The 12,781-nt window shown below is 50.6% G+C and overlaps 1 pseudogene; it reads right to left on the reverse strand.

Annotated features, from left to right (window-relative positions):
• Positions 1–233: 233 nt before the first annotated feature.
• LOC110508206 lies at positions 234–11,982 on the reverse strand (annotated as a pseudogene).
• Positions 11,983–12,781: the final 799 nt, after the last annotated feature.

Consider the following 12,781-nt stretch of genomic DNA (forward strand, 5'->3'; position numbering starts at 1 on the left):
TAAATTCTGAATTCCTCTGTCTTTTAAATCAAAGTCCTGGTGTAAATGTTGATCAAGCCAGGGATAAATGTCTTCTACTGTCTTCTCCTGTTTTGGCACTCCTGTGGGGAGACAAGAGAAGGACATGAATAACATTGAATTAGTATCCATTAAATAACACTCCAATAAATAAATGTAAACCACAACAGTCACCAAAAAGTGATCCCAGTTAAGGGAAGCTGGTACCTGATCCAGTCAAGTTCGGTTCTGGATGGGTGCAGGTGGCTCAAACACCTGACAGCAGGAGTAGAGGGAGAGAAGAAGAGGTGGCAGTATATAAAACAACTTCTTATGGACATCTGTTGAAGGGATACGATAGGCTCTAAACGGATCATGATAGGCATACCATTTCATATTCACCAAGATGACAAACGACAAAACAATGTCAATTAATCAAATGTCTTTTACCTGTTTCAGATGACAGCCTTTGAAACAGGTAAACATCAATCCAACTTTATGAGAGGTTGTTTAGCATCCGGAGTGGATGGACTTAACCAGACCAGTGTATCTAACCCACCTCCTCCTCCTGCCTCTTCTCATAGTGGGAGAAGTCATCGAAGATGGCGGTGGTGTGCTTGATGATCTTCAGCACCTGCTTGGCCTTCTCCAGAGGGACTTCCTGGGTGTCCCGGGAGTTGGTCACCGGCTTGTTGTCGTTGTTCTCAAGGCGGATGTGGCGCAGCTGGCTGTTGGGCACGTCCTTCACAAACAGCCAGTCCACGTCAAACTTACCCTTCCACTTGTCCTGCGCCCACACGCCAGCGCTAGTGCCGTAGTCCACGGGCGAGCGCATCTCTGCCACGCCACAGAAGTGGCCACTGCCGTTGACACTGAACAGCAGGTAGACGGGTCCCTTGAAGTTGAGGCCCCGGAAGGCCCCGTCCAGACGCTTGTTGCCGTGCTCGGTGCTGCACCAGTTGGAGTACTTGATGGAGCAGTGGATGTCGTCCACAGAGAAGCTCTTGATGATGAACACACGGCCGTTCTTCAGGTTCCACTCAAACTCCTTGGGGTTGTAGCTGTGAGCTGCACGCAGCTTCTCCAGCACCGGGTGGTTCTCTGCTCCACCAGGTACCATACTGGCAGGACCGAGGGAGGCACCGTTACCCCGGCAACTACGGCAATCATACTGCCACCATCCATTCCGGCCCCTATCTGCCCGTAGCCGAAATGACAGTTGCTCGGTGCAACCCAGCGGGTCTGGGGTGGTGGGGTTTGGGTGTGGTTCTGGTAGGGTTGAGGGGGCTGGTGGTGCTGGTGCTGTAAGGCCATGGGCTGTATCTGCTCCTGCACCAGGGGCTGGGGAGGGGGCTGCATAGGGTTCTGCTGCATGGGGGCTTGGGCCACTTTATTCACAGGCCCCTCGTTGTCCCAGGTGCCAATGTCCATGTTGTGTTTGATGGGTGGAGGGGGCAGGGCTCCCCCAGGGCTGGACATGCCTGGTTTCATCTTGGCCTTCAGCTGCTGGGGCTTGGCCGGTTTATTGGCAATGGCCGCTCATGAGGTGGGCTTGGGCAGGGGCATACCGATGGGCGTACCCCCGTTCCCCTGCGCCACCGCCGGCGGTCCACCAATCACAGAGCCCACAGCCTTGTCCCCTGACCCCTGGCCTGTGATGCCGATTTTTAGGCCCACCATGCCCTGCTCCAGGCTGTTCATGCGTGGAGCTTTGTTGATGGTGTCGCTGTGGAAGCCTGTCTGGCTGTCAGGCACCAGGGTGCCCCCAGGGAGCTGGGAGGGTAGCTATAGCTACCCCCGTATGAGCTCTGAGTCTGCTGGCCCTGGGAGCCACTGGTGCCTCAGGTGGAGATGGTGGGGTTCTCAGGGAAAAAGTTAAAACGATGGGGGTAAATACTGTGGTGGTCTCCATTGCTCAAGGGTCCGTAGGGGGTGAGGTAAGGAATGGGGGGGGTCTCCGCCGGTGGACCAAGGGGCCTCGGTGAGGGGGTAGGGGAAGCCGATGGAGGGGGCATAGTAGCTGGACAGGAAGGGGTCAGTCATGGACTGGTAGCTGTTGCTCTGTGGAGGTAGAACAATGACATAACTCATCTATGACAGTGATGTAAAAATATGTTTCATGTGTCTTTTGGTGTTTGCTTAACATTATTCAACACTAATAAACAGTTGTTCACAAAACACTCAGCTAGTAAATGGGGAAAAATATAGGTCTGGGAATTGCCAGGGACCTCAAAATACAATATTATGCTTCGGTGCAAGTTCTATATGTATTGCCATTCAACACTGTGATTGTGTTGCGATTTGATGTTCCACACATATTGCTCACTACATGTCTTCTGCATAGAGACAAGAGAGAGCAGGACAAAATGAGTTCTGATCAGTCAGGGAAATAAAAGTGATGAAAACATGTTGGCTCACTATTTAAAAAGATATAGAACAAGTTATAGGATGAAACATCCAGGAGTTGTGGCGCAGGTACAGCTGAATAGAGCCACATTCAATGTAGCCAAATATTATAGGGTCCCCTAGGAAACCCTTGTCTACACTTTGGTTCCTACCCTGTTACAATAAGTCCTCCCTGGCATTTTCATTCATTGTCATGCCAAACAACACTGTGTTCAAAGTGTCCACTATTATATTCTCACTACAGATTTATAATAATCATTATATTTCCATGATTCCAACAGGTCACCCAAGTGTTTTGCTATGAATCACAAGTCAAATTGCAATTACAACATTTGATTAAAAATAAAGCCTAGTATTTTTTCCCATATCGTGGCAGTGTGGAAATTATCTCAAATGAGGGCAGGAAATGCAGAAATTGATGGAAATGCAGGAAATTATTTTAGGTTGAAGTTGAACAGTATAAACCAATCAGAATGGAGAAAGACCCATTTTGAAATCATTTAGAATATATATGTGTTGCCATCCTAGGGTCACACACAAATCATAAAGCAAATGTATAATTGTATTATCCACCTAGAATGTCCACTCCACTGTGAAAACCAACTGTAAAATGTAAGGCTGGAGCTGGGGCGATAAAAAGAAAACTACAGACACCGGTCTTTCTGTTATAGAAGTATTTTGTGTACGTGGTACGTTCCTGTAGATTGTTCTAAAACCCTTATTTGGTCAACAGAAATAGCCTATGCATTACGTTGATCCCTGTTTGCAGTATTTGCATGTCCCGGTTTCGCTGTCAGATGCTGTGTGAGAGCCACTCTCACTCCCTCTCCCGACTGTGCACACGGAGGATGGAGAGATATATTCTGAGAAATGCACAAGCATATGACCATTGCTCAAAAAAGCAATTGCGGGGAGAAAATACAGTTTCCAAAGCAATTACTGTTGTTGTACTTACAGAGAGGAGTGTCACAACTTTCTCTGGGTAATTTCTTTATCTCTTATTATGGAGTTCATGCCACGACTTTACAACCAGAGTAGGCTGTAGTATGGTTTCGATACGCTCTCGCAGCACAGCGAGCCATTTGCAGAGAATAGGCCTACATCAAGTAGCCTACCCCCTAACCCCTAACCCCTACCCCTACCCCCTACCCCCTAACATCTACCCCCTACCCCCTAACCCATAACCCCTACCCCCTACCCCCTAACCCCTACCCCCTAACCACTACCCCCTAACCCCTAACCCATACCCCCTAACCCCTAACCCCTACCCCCTACCCCCTAATCCCCTAATCCCCTAACCGCTAACCCCTACCCCCTAACCCCTTACCTCTAAACCCTACCCCCTAACCCCTAACCCCTACCGCCTAACCCCTAACCCCCTAACCCCTAACCCCTAACCCCTGGTGCTGGAAAGGTTTTGTAGGACATTAGCATACATTTACTGATTGATTAATCAATTAGCCGACATGGCAATATAGCAACAATATCATATTTAGAGTTCCCACTTCCTCAGGTGGTGGATAATATACCGTGCCTTCAGAAAATATCATATTTAGAGTTCCCACTTCCTCAGGTGGTGGACAATATACCGTGCCTTCAGAAAGTATCATATTTAGAGTTCGCACTTCCTCAGGTGGTGGATAACATACCGTGCCTTCAGAAATATCATATTTAGAGTTCCCACTTCCTCAGGTGGTGGACAATATACAGTGCCTACAGAAAGTATCATATTTAGAGTTCCCACTTCCTCAGGTGGTGGACAATATACAGTGCCTTCAGAAAGTATCATATTTAGAGTTCCCACTTCCTCAGGTGGTGGACAATATACAGTGCCTTCAGAAAGTATTCACACCTCGACTTATTCCACTTTGTTACAGCCTTGTTCTAAATGGATTAAATAATAATCTCAACCATATACAGACCCCTTCACTTTGTTACGTTACAGCCTTATTGTCACGTTCTGACCTCTATTTCTGTTGTTTTGTATTTATTTAGTATGGTCAGGGCGTGAGTTGGGTGGGCAGTCTATGTTTGTTTTTCTATGTTTTGGGGCATTTCTATGTTTTCGGCCTAGTATGGTTCTCAATCAGAGGCAGGTGTCATTAGTTGTCTCTGATTGAGAATCATACTTAGGTAGCCTGGGTTTCACTGTGTGTTTGTGGGTGATTGTTCCTGTCACTGTGTTTGTCGTCACAGGATAGGACTGTTTTGCGTTCTCACATTTCTTGTTTTCGTTAGTTTGTTCATGTGTAGTGATTTATTAAAATATGAATAACCACCACGCTGCGCTTTGGTCCGCTTCTCCTCCTCCTACAGACGAACGCCCTTACAGAATCACCCACCGCAACAGGACCAAGCGGCGTGGTAACGGGCAACAGCGGCACAAGGAGGAATGGACTTGGGATGACGTGTTGGACGGCAAGGGTTGCTACACATGGGAGGAGATCCTGGCGGGAAAGGATCGCCTTCCATGGGAACAGGTGGAGGCAGCGAGGAGAGCAGAGGCAGCCGGAGAGAGGAGCCGGCGATATGAGGGAACACGGTTGGCAAGGAAGCCCGGGAGTCAGCCCCAAAAATGTATTGGGGGGGGGGCTAACAGGAAGTATGGCTACGCCAGGTAGGAGACCTGAGCCAACTTCCTGTGGTTACCGGGGGGCTAGAGAGACCGGGCAGGCACCGTGTTATGCTGTGGAGCGCACGGTGTCCCCAGTGCGGGTGCACGGCCCGGTGCGGTACATTCCAGCTCCGCGTATCGGCCGGGCTAGAGTGGGCATCGAGCCAAGTGCCATGAAGCCGGCTCTACGCATTGGTCTCCAGTGCGTCTCCTTGGGCCGGCTTACATGGCACCAGCCTTGCGCACGGTGTCCCCGGTTCGCCTGCATAGCCCAGTGCGGGCTATTCCACCTTGCCGCACTGGCAGGGCGACCGGGACCATTCAACCGGGTAAGGTTGGGCAGGCTCGGTGCTCAAGAGCTCCAGTGCGCCTGCACGGCCCGGTCTATCCGTCACCACCTCCACGCACCAGCCCTCCGGTGGCAGCTCCCCGTACCAGGCTGTCTCTCCGGCCCATCCTTGCAGGGGCTCTCTCCTCTCCAGCGCTGCCGGAGTCTCCCGCCTGTTCGGCGCTACGAGAGCTACTCAGTCCGGCGCTTCCAGAGCCTTCCTCCTCTCCAGCGCCGCCAGTGCCGCTCGTCAGCCCAGCGCCGCCAACGCCGCCCGTCTGCCCAGCGCCGCCAGTGCCGCCCGTCAGTCCGGCGGTTCCAGAGCCTTCCTCCTCTCCAGCGCCGCCAGTGCCGCCCGTCTGCCCAGCGCCGCCAGTGCCGCCCGTCTGCCCAGCGCCGCCAGTGCCGCCCGTCTGCCCAGCGCCGCCAGTGCCGCCCGTCTGCCCAGCGCCGCCAGTGCCGCCCGTCTGCCCAGCGCCGCCAGTGCCGCCCGTCTGCCCAGCGCCGCCAGTGCCGCCCGTCTGCCCAGCGCCGCCAGTGCCGCCCGTCTGCCCAGCGCCGCCAGTGCCGCCCGTCTGCCCAGCGCCGCCAGTGCCGCCCGTCTGCCCAGCGCCGCCAGTGCCGCCCGTCTGCCCAGTGCCGCCCGTCTGCCCAGTGCCGCCCGTCTGCCCAGCGCCGCCAGTGCTGCCCGTCTGCCCAGCGCCGCCAGTGCTGCCCGTCTGCCCAGCGCCGCCAGTGCTGCCCGTCTGCCCAGCGCCGCCAGTGCTGCCCGTCTGCCCAGCGCCGCCAGTGCTGCCCGTCTGCCCAGCGCCGCCAGTGCTGCCCGTCTGCCCAGCGCCGCCAGTGCTGCCCGTCTGCCCAGCGCCGCCAGTGCTGCCCGTCTGCCCAGCGCCGCCAGTGCTGCCCGTCTGCCCAGCGCCGCCAGTGCTGCCCGTCTGCCCAGCGCCGCCAGTGCTGCCCGTCTGCCCAGCGCCGCCCGTCTGCCAGGAGCCGCCAGTGCCGCCCGTCTGCCAGGAGCCGCCAGTGCCGCCCGTCTGCCAGGGGCCGCCAGTGCCGCCCGTCAGCCAGGGGCCGCCAGTGCCGCCAGTCAGCCAGGTGCCGCCAGTCAGCCAGGGGCCGCCAGTGCCGCCAGTCAGCCAGGGGCCGCCAGTGCCGCCAGTCAGCCAGGGGCCGCCAGTGCCGCCAGTCATCCAGGGGCCACCAGTAAGCCAGGGGCCGCCAGTCAGCCAGGGGCCGCCAGTCAGCCAGGGGCCGCCAGTCAGCCAGGGGCCGCCAGTCAGCCAGGGGCCGCCAGTAAGCCAGGGGCCGCCAGTGCCGTCAGTCAGCCAGGGGCCGCCCGAGCAGCTGCCCCTCTGTCCAGAGCAGCTGTCGCCCCTCTGTCCCAAGCTGCTGCCGCCCCTCTGTCCCGAGCAGCTGTCCCTCTGTCCCGAGCAGCTGTCCCTCTGTCCCGAGCAGCTGCCGCCCCTCTGTCCCGAGCAGCTGCCGCCCCTCTGTCCCGAGCTGCTATCGCCCCTCTGTCCCGAGCAGCTGCCCCTCTGTCCCGAGCAGTTGTCCCTCTGTCCCGAGCAGCTGCTTCACCTCTGTCCCGAGCTGCCCCTCTGTCCCGAGCAGCCCCTCTGTCCAGTGGGGTCATTGAGAGGGGTGGCCATGGTGAGTAAGCCAGGGAGGCGGACAATAAGGCGGACTAAGACAATGGTGAAGTGGGGTCCGCGTCCCGCGCCAGAGCCGCCACCACGGACAGACGCCCACCCAGACCCTCCCCTATAGGTCAAGGTTTTGCGGCCGGAGTCCGCACCTTTGGGGGGGGGGGTACTGTCACGTTCTGACCTCTATTTCTGTTGTTTTGTATTTATTTAGTATGGTCAGGGCGTGAGTTGGGTGGGCAGTCTGTTTGTTTTTCTATGTTTTGGGGCATTTCTATGTTTTCGGCCTAGTATGGTTCTCAATCAGAGGCAGGTGTCATTAGTTGTCTCTGAGAATCATACTTAGGTAGCCTGGGTTTCACTGTGTGTTTGTGGGTGATTGTTCCTGTCACTGTGTTTGTCGTCACAGGATAGGACTGTTTTGCGTTCTCACATTTCTTGTTTTCGTTAGTTTGTTCATGTGTAGTGATTTATTAAAATATGAATAACCACCACGCTGCGCTTTGGTCCGCTTCTCCTCCTCCTACAGACGAACGCCCTTACACTTATTCTAAAATGGATTAAATAATAATCTCAACCATATACAGACCCCTTCACTTTGTTACGTTACAGCCTTATTCTAAATGGATTAAATAATAATCTCAACCATATACAGACCCCTTCACTTTGTTACGTTACAGCCTTATTCTAAAATGGATTAAATAATAATCTCCACCATATACAGACCCCTTTACTTTGTTACGTTACAGCCTTATTCTAAAATGGATTAAATAATAATCTCTAAATGGATTAAATAGGCAGGATTGATGATTTTGTTGCTGTGGTAACTAGTGATGACCAGGCATAACACCGATATAGTGTTTTTTCTCAAAGTTGACGTGTCCTACTTATACTAGTACACTCATAACAACCTAATCATTACGAAACCATGATTCGATCATATAACCCATTCACCCAAATTCGACACTGACCTCCATACAAAAACTCATCGCTTGGTGAACAAAATGCCACCAGCTGGAGAAAAGATTTTTGGACCGGTTATCACTCATGTCGCCTCTTCCTCTCTGTTTTTACCTGATAATAAATGCCTCGTCTCCCAGGTCTGAATCAGTCCCTGATTAGAGGGAAATTATTTTTTAAAAGCACTGGATATGGCTTCGAGGGGTAATTTCTAGAAGGGATGCAGCTAAGGTCAAAGTGATATCAAAAGTTGCACGTTCGAATCAGGTGGGGGAGAATTTTTGCATTTTCGTAAATCATTTTCCTAACCATAACCAAATTCTCCTAACCTGCTACGTTAATTCTCCTAACCTGCTGCGTAAGTTTTCCTAACATGCAACGAAAAGTCACTTTTGACATTAGTGGCATCATTAGCGGCGTCAAAATTGCTTTGAGGTCCAGATTTTAATTTGAGAGGCCTAGCCTACGTTAGGGAAATGTGAAACCTTGATTCACAGATTTAAGACCTTATATAAAAGACCAACCCATCACTGAAAACTATTTATACAAATGGAGAGTAACTTAACTCTTACCAACTGCAGATTCAACACAAAACACTGCCGCGCAAATTCAAAGTCATAAAAAGGCTGTGCAGATATTGAATAATAAGAAACTGTAAACATTATTCCGTAAAAGACTGGACAGCATTATCACCTGCGGCCAGTCACGCACCTGGGTTGATTGGCCAGTGAGGTACGGCTCAAAGTCATTGTCGTGGACAGTCTCCTTCGGATGCAGTGAACCATTTTACACTGAAACAACAACACCCAATAGTTAGAATTTTGGACAGAAAGAGTGAGGAAGGATTCCTTTCTCAACAATAACAGGTGAGTTAGGTGAAGGGCATTTTGAAGTGTGCTTAGTGGTCAAGGTAGCCTTTCTTAACACTGTCACTCAGCTCAGACACCAAGGGGATACGCATGTAGGCTACGCCAGCTCCCACGAAATAGGATTTTAGAAGTGCGGTCTTTATTTTGTTACTTATTGGTCGTCTTTGGTGTGCTTATCAATGCACAAGCAACTTTATTTCCCCACTCCGACATACAATGCATGACGTTTAAAATGCATTGTAATTACTAAATGTGTAATATTTTCACATTACAATTTTTCTCCACAAAAACATTTCATTAAATATTTAATCAGTCGTCTTCCTCAAATGAAGTGGATGACTACTCAATCTTTGCTAGAGGGAAGGAATCTGATTTGACTGGTCCCCAACCTGCAGCACAGTCACTTCATTCAGGGGAGTTAGCCTTGAGCTAGTCTGCACTGGAGCAGGATAGTTCTGAAGGATTTGTTGCCATAGAAATTGCTCTAGCTAGAAAGTCAGCCACATTCATATGACTGAATATTTGAGCTGAACTCACTAGACCGAAGTTACCTCGCTAACTCCTCAAACCTGCTTCGTAGGATACCTCTCTGGCCCTTGCTGGGAAACAAGTAGTAACCTGGAAGTGAATCAGGCTGTGACCTCAAGGCCCGTGCTGTGCGTCACTACCTGCCTGTTCTGCCAGCCTCTCAATGTCTAACACGCAATTAGAGGCTAGTCACAACAACATAATCAGTCACTAAATGTGTGTGTGTGTGGGGGATATGTTCTTCATAAATCTCTCCTGTCTAAGTGTCCATGTCAAAGTCAACTCATCCAGAAAGTATTGCATTTTTTTTCACTAATTCAGACCAAACAAATTATGTAGATTAGTTTTTTTTATCCTTTATTTAGCTAACTGACATGCAAAAGGTACAAGACTATCCAAACTACACTATATATAGACATAAGTATGTGTGGTGATGAATCACGCTTCCCCATCTGTCAGTCCAACAGAGGAATCTGGGTTTGGCGGATGCCAGGAGAGCGCTACCTGTCCCAATGAACAGTGCCAACTGTAAAGTTTGGTGGACGAGGAATAATGGTCTGGGGCTGTTTTTCATGGTTCGGGCTAAGCCCTTTATTTCCAGTGAAGGGAAATCTTAATGCCACAGCATACAATGCCATTCTAGATGATTCTGTGCTTCCAACTTTATGGCAACAGTATGGGGAAGGCCTTTTCCTGTTTCAGCATGACAATGCCCCGTGTACAAAGCGAGGTCCATACAGAAATGGTTTGTCTAAATCAGTGTGTAAAAACTTGACTGGCCTGCACAAAGCCCTGCCCTCAATCCTTTCGAACACCTTTGGGATGAATTGGAACGCTGATTGCGAGCCAGGCCTAATCCCACAACATCAGTGCCCGACCTCTTGTGGCTGAATGGAAGCAAGTCCCAGCTGCAATGTTTCAACATCTAGTGGAAAGCCTTCCCAGAAGAGTGAAGGCTGTTATAGCAGCAAAGGGGGGCCCAACTCCATATGAATTACAATGATTTTGGAAGGAAATGTGTGACGAGCAGCTGTCCACATACACAACACAATCAAAAGTATCTCTAGATCGCGCCCTACACTGTCTAGATCAGATACATTTCATGTAGGGGGAAAGCTGTAACTTGGTGCAGTTGACTAAAGATCATCTGTCACCTTATTTTTTATTTAACTAGGCAAGTCAGTTAAGAACAAATTCTTATTTACAATGACGGCCTACCCCGGCCAAACACTAACGACGATGGGCCAATTGTGCACCGCCCTATGGGACTCCCAATCACGGCCGGTTGTGATACAGCCTGGAATCAAACCAGGGTCTGTAGTGATGCCTCTAGCACTGAGATGCAGTGCCTTAGACCGTTGTGCCCCTCATTTAGGCTGTCTTTGTGGGAGAACCCTCTGAGGAAAGTGTTCTATATGGACCCAAAGGGATTCTATATGGACCCAAATGGATTATATATGGACCCAAAGGGATTATATATGGATCCAAAGGAATTATATATGGACACAAAGGGATTCTAAATGGACCCAAAATGATTCTATATGGACCCAAAGGGATTATATATGGACACAAAGGGATTCTATATGGACCCAAAGGGATTATATATGGACACAAAGGGATTATATATGGACACAAAGGGATTCTATATGGACACAAAGGGATTCTATATGGACCCAAAGGGATTCTATATGGACACAAAGGGATTCTATATGGACCCAAAGGGATTATATATGGACCCAAAGGGATTCTAAATGGACCCAAAGGGTTTCTATATGGACTCAAAGGGATTCTATATGGACCCAAAGGGATTCTATATGGACCCAAAAGGATTCTTTAAAGCGTTCCCCCGCAGGAACAGCCGAAGAAGCCTTTTAGGTTCTAGGTATAATCTTTTTTTCTAAGAGTATCTACATGGCAGTTTAATTCAGGACAGAGATAGGCTTTTCAAACAAACAGGCCTATGTGAAATGCAATTATTCTTACCTTTAGATGCATGTCCCTTTGACCTCTGCATCATGCCCGGGGGAAACAAACATACATGTTAGGCTTTCAAAGGGAGCTTCACCAAACATGGACTAGATAACTAAGTAGCCAACTGATATGCTAACTTAACTAGCATTAGCTGACCGGTTAGTTAGCCATCATAAGGCTAACATTAGCTAGTTAAAAGTTGTGGCTGTGTAACACTATGGGAGAATCCCATCTGCTGGTTAGCCTCCCGGCTAAACGCCTACTATGACTAACTAGCTAGCTGTAGTTTACAATCAAGCAACGCAAACGTTGCAAGATGGCTAGCTTCCAAGCTAGATTTGGCTCGTTACACATTTAGCCAACTTCAAATGTTAACCAATGACCCATTTACATGTGACTTTACGAGGTTAGTTAACGTTAAACACCGGATTTCTTAACAAGTTGGCTAGCAAGCTAATGTTCACTAGCAAATAGCTTGTTTTCCCTCAAAAACAATGTATCAACCTATGCAACTTGGCTTGCTTGACAACAAACTCCCTGGCAAAATAAAAGCGTTGGCTAGCTTAACGGTAGACATAAAATAAGTCTGAAACGTAAAGAGCTAGCTAATGTTAGCTAGTTAACGTCAGTCTTGCCTACCTGAGGGTCAAGGCTTGCGGCAGACATAATTCATCAAGTCCCTCGATTCGCACGGAGCCTAGCAGGTCACTATAATGTCTCTGGGCCCCGGTTGTTCTCAGCTCAGTTAACGTTAGCTAAAGTGTTTTTCCGCTGCACGCAGTCAGCTATTCCCAGATCAACTTCCACAGTCTCAGTCCAAAGGTAAACAAGTCCGGATATTATTTCCACATCTCCACAGAGTGTTGTTATTGGATCCGGTACAATACTTGTCCACTGCTGAATCTTTTGCGTCTTTTTTTGTTTTACTCCAGAGATCCCTCCTCAGTTAGCGACGGGCCCTGACCCCTCCTCAGTCAGCAACGGACCCTGACTCCTCCTCAGTCAGCGACGTGCCCTGACCCCTCCTCAGTCAGCGGCGAGCCCTGACCCCTCCTCAGTCAGCGGCGGGCCATGACCCCTCCTCAGTCAGATATGGGCCCTGACTCCTCAGTTAGCGACGGGCCCTGCACCCTCCTCAGTCAGCGGCGGGCCCTGACCCCTCCTCAGTAAGCGACGGGCCCTGAGACCTCCTCAGTCAGCGACGGGCCCTGAGCCCTCCTCAGTCAGCGACGGGCCCTGAGCCCTCCTCAGTCAGCGACGGGCCCTGACCCCTCCTCAGTCAGCGACGGGCCCTGACCCCTCCTCAGTTAGCGACGGGCCCTGACCACTCCTCAGTTAGCGACGGGCCCTGACCCCTCCTCAGTTAGCGACGGGCCCTGACCCCTCCTCAGTTAGCGACGGGCCCTGACCCCTCCTCAGTCAGCGACGGGCCCTGACCACTCCTCAGTTAGCGACGGGACCTGAC

Source organism: Oncorhynchus mykiss, chromosome 28, assembly GCF_013265735.2.
Source record: "Oncorhynchus mykiss isolate Arlee chromosome 28, USDA_OmykA_1.1, whole genome shotgun sequence".
Lineage (NCBI taxonomy): Eukaryota > Metazoa > Chordata > Actinopteri > Salmoniformes > Salmonidae > Oncorhynchus > Oncorhynchus mykiss.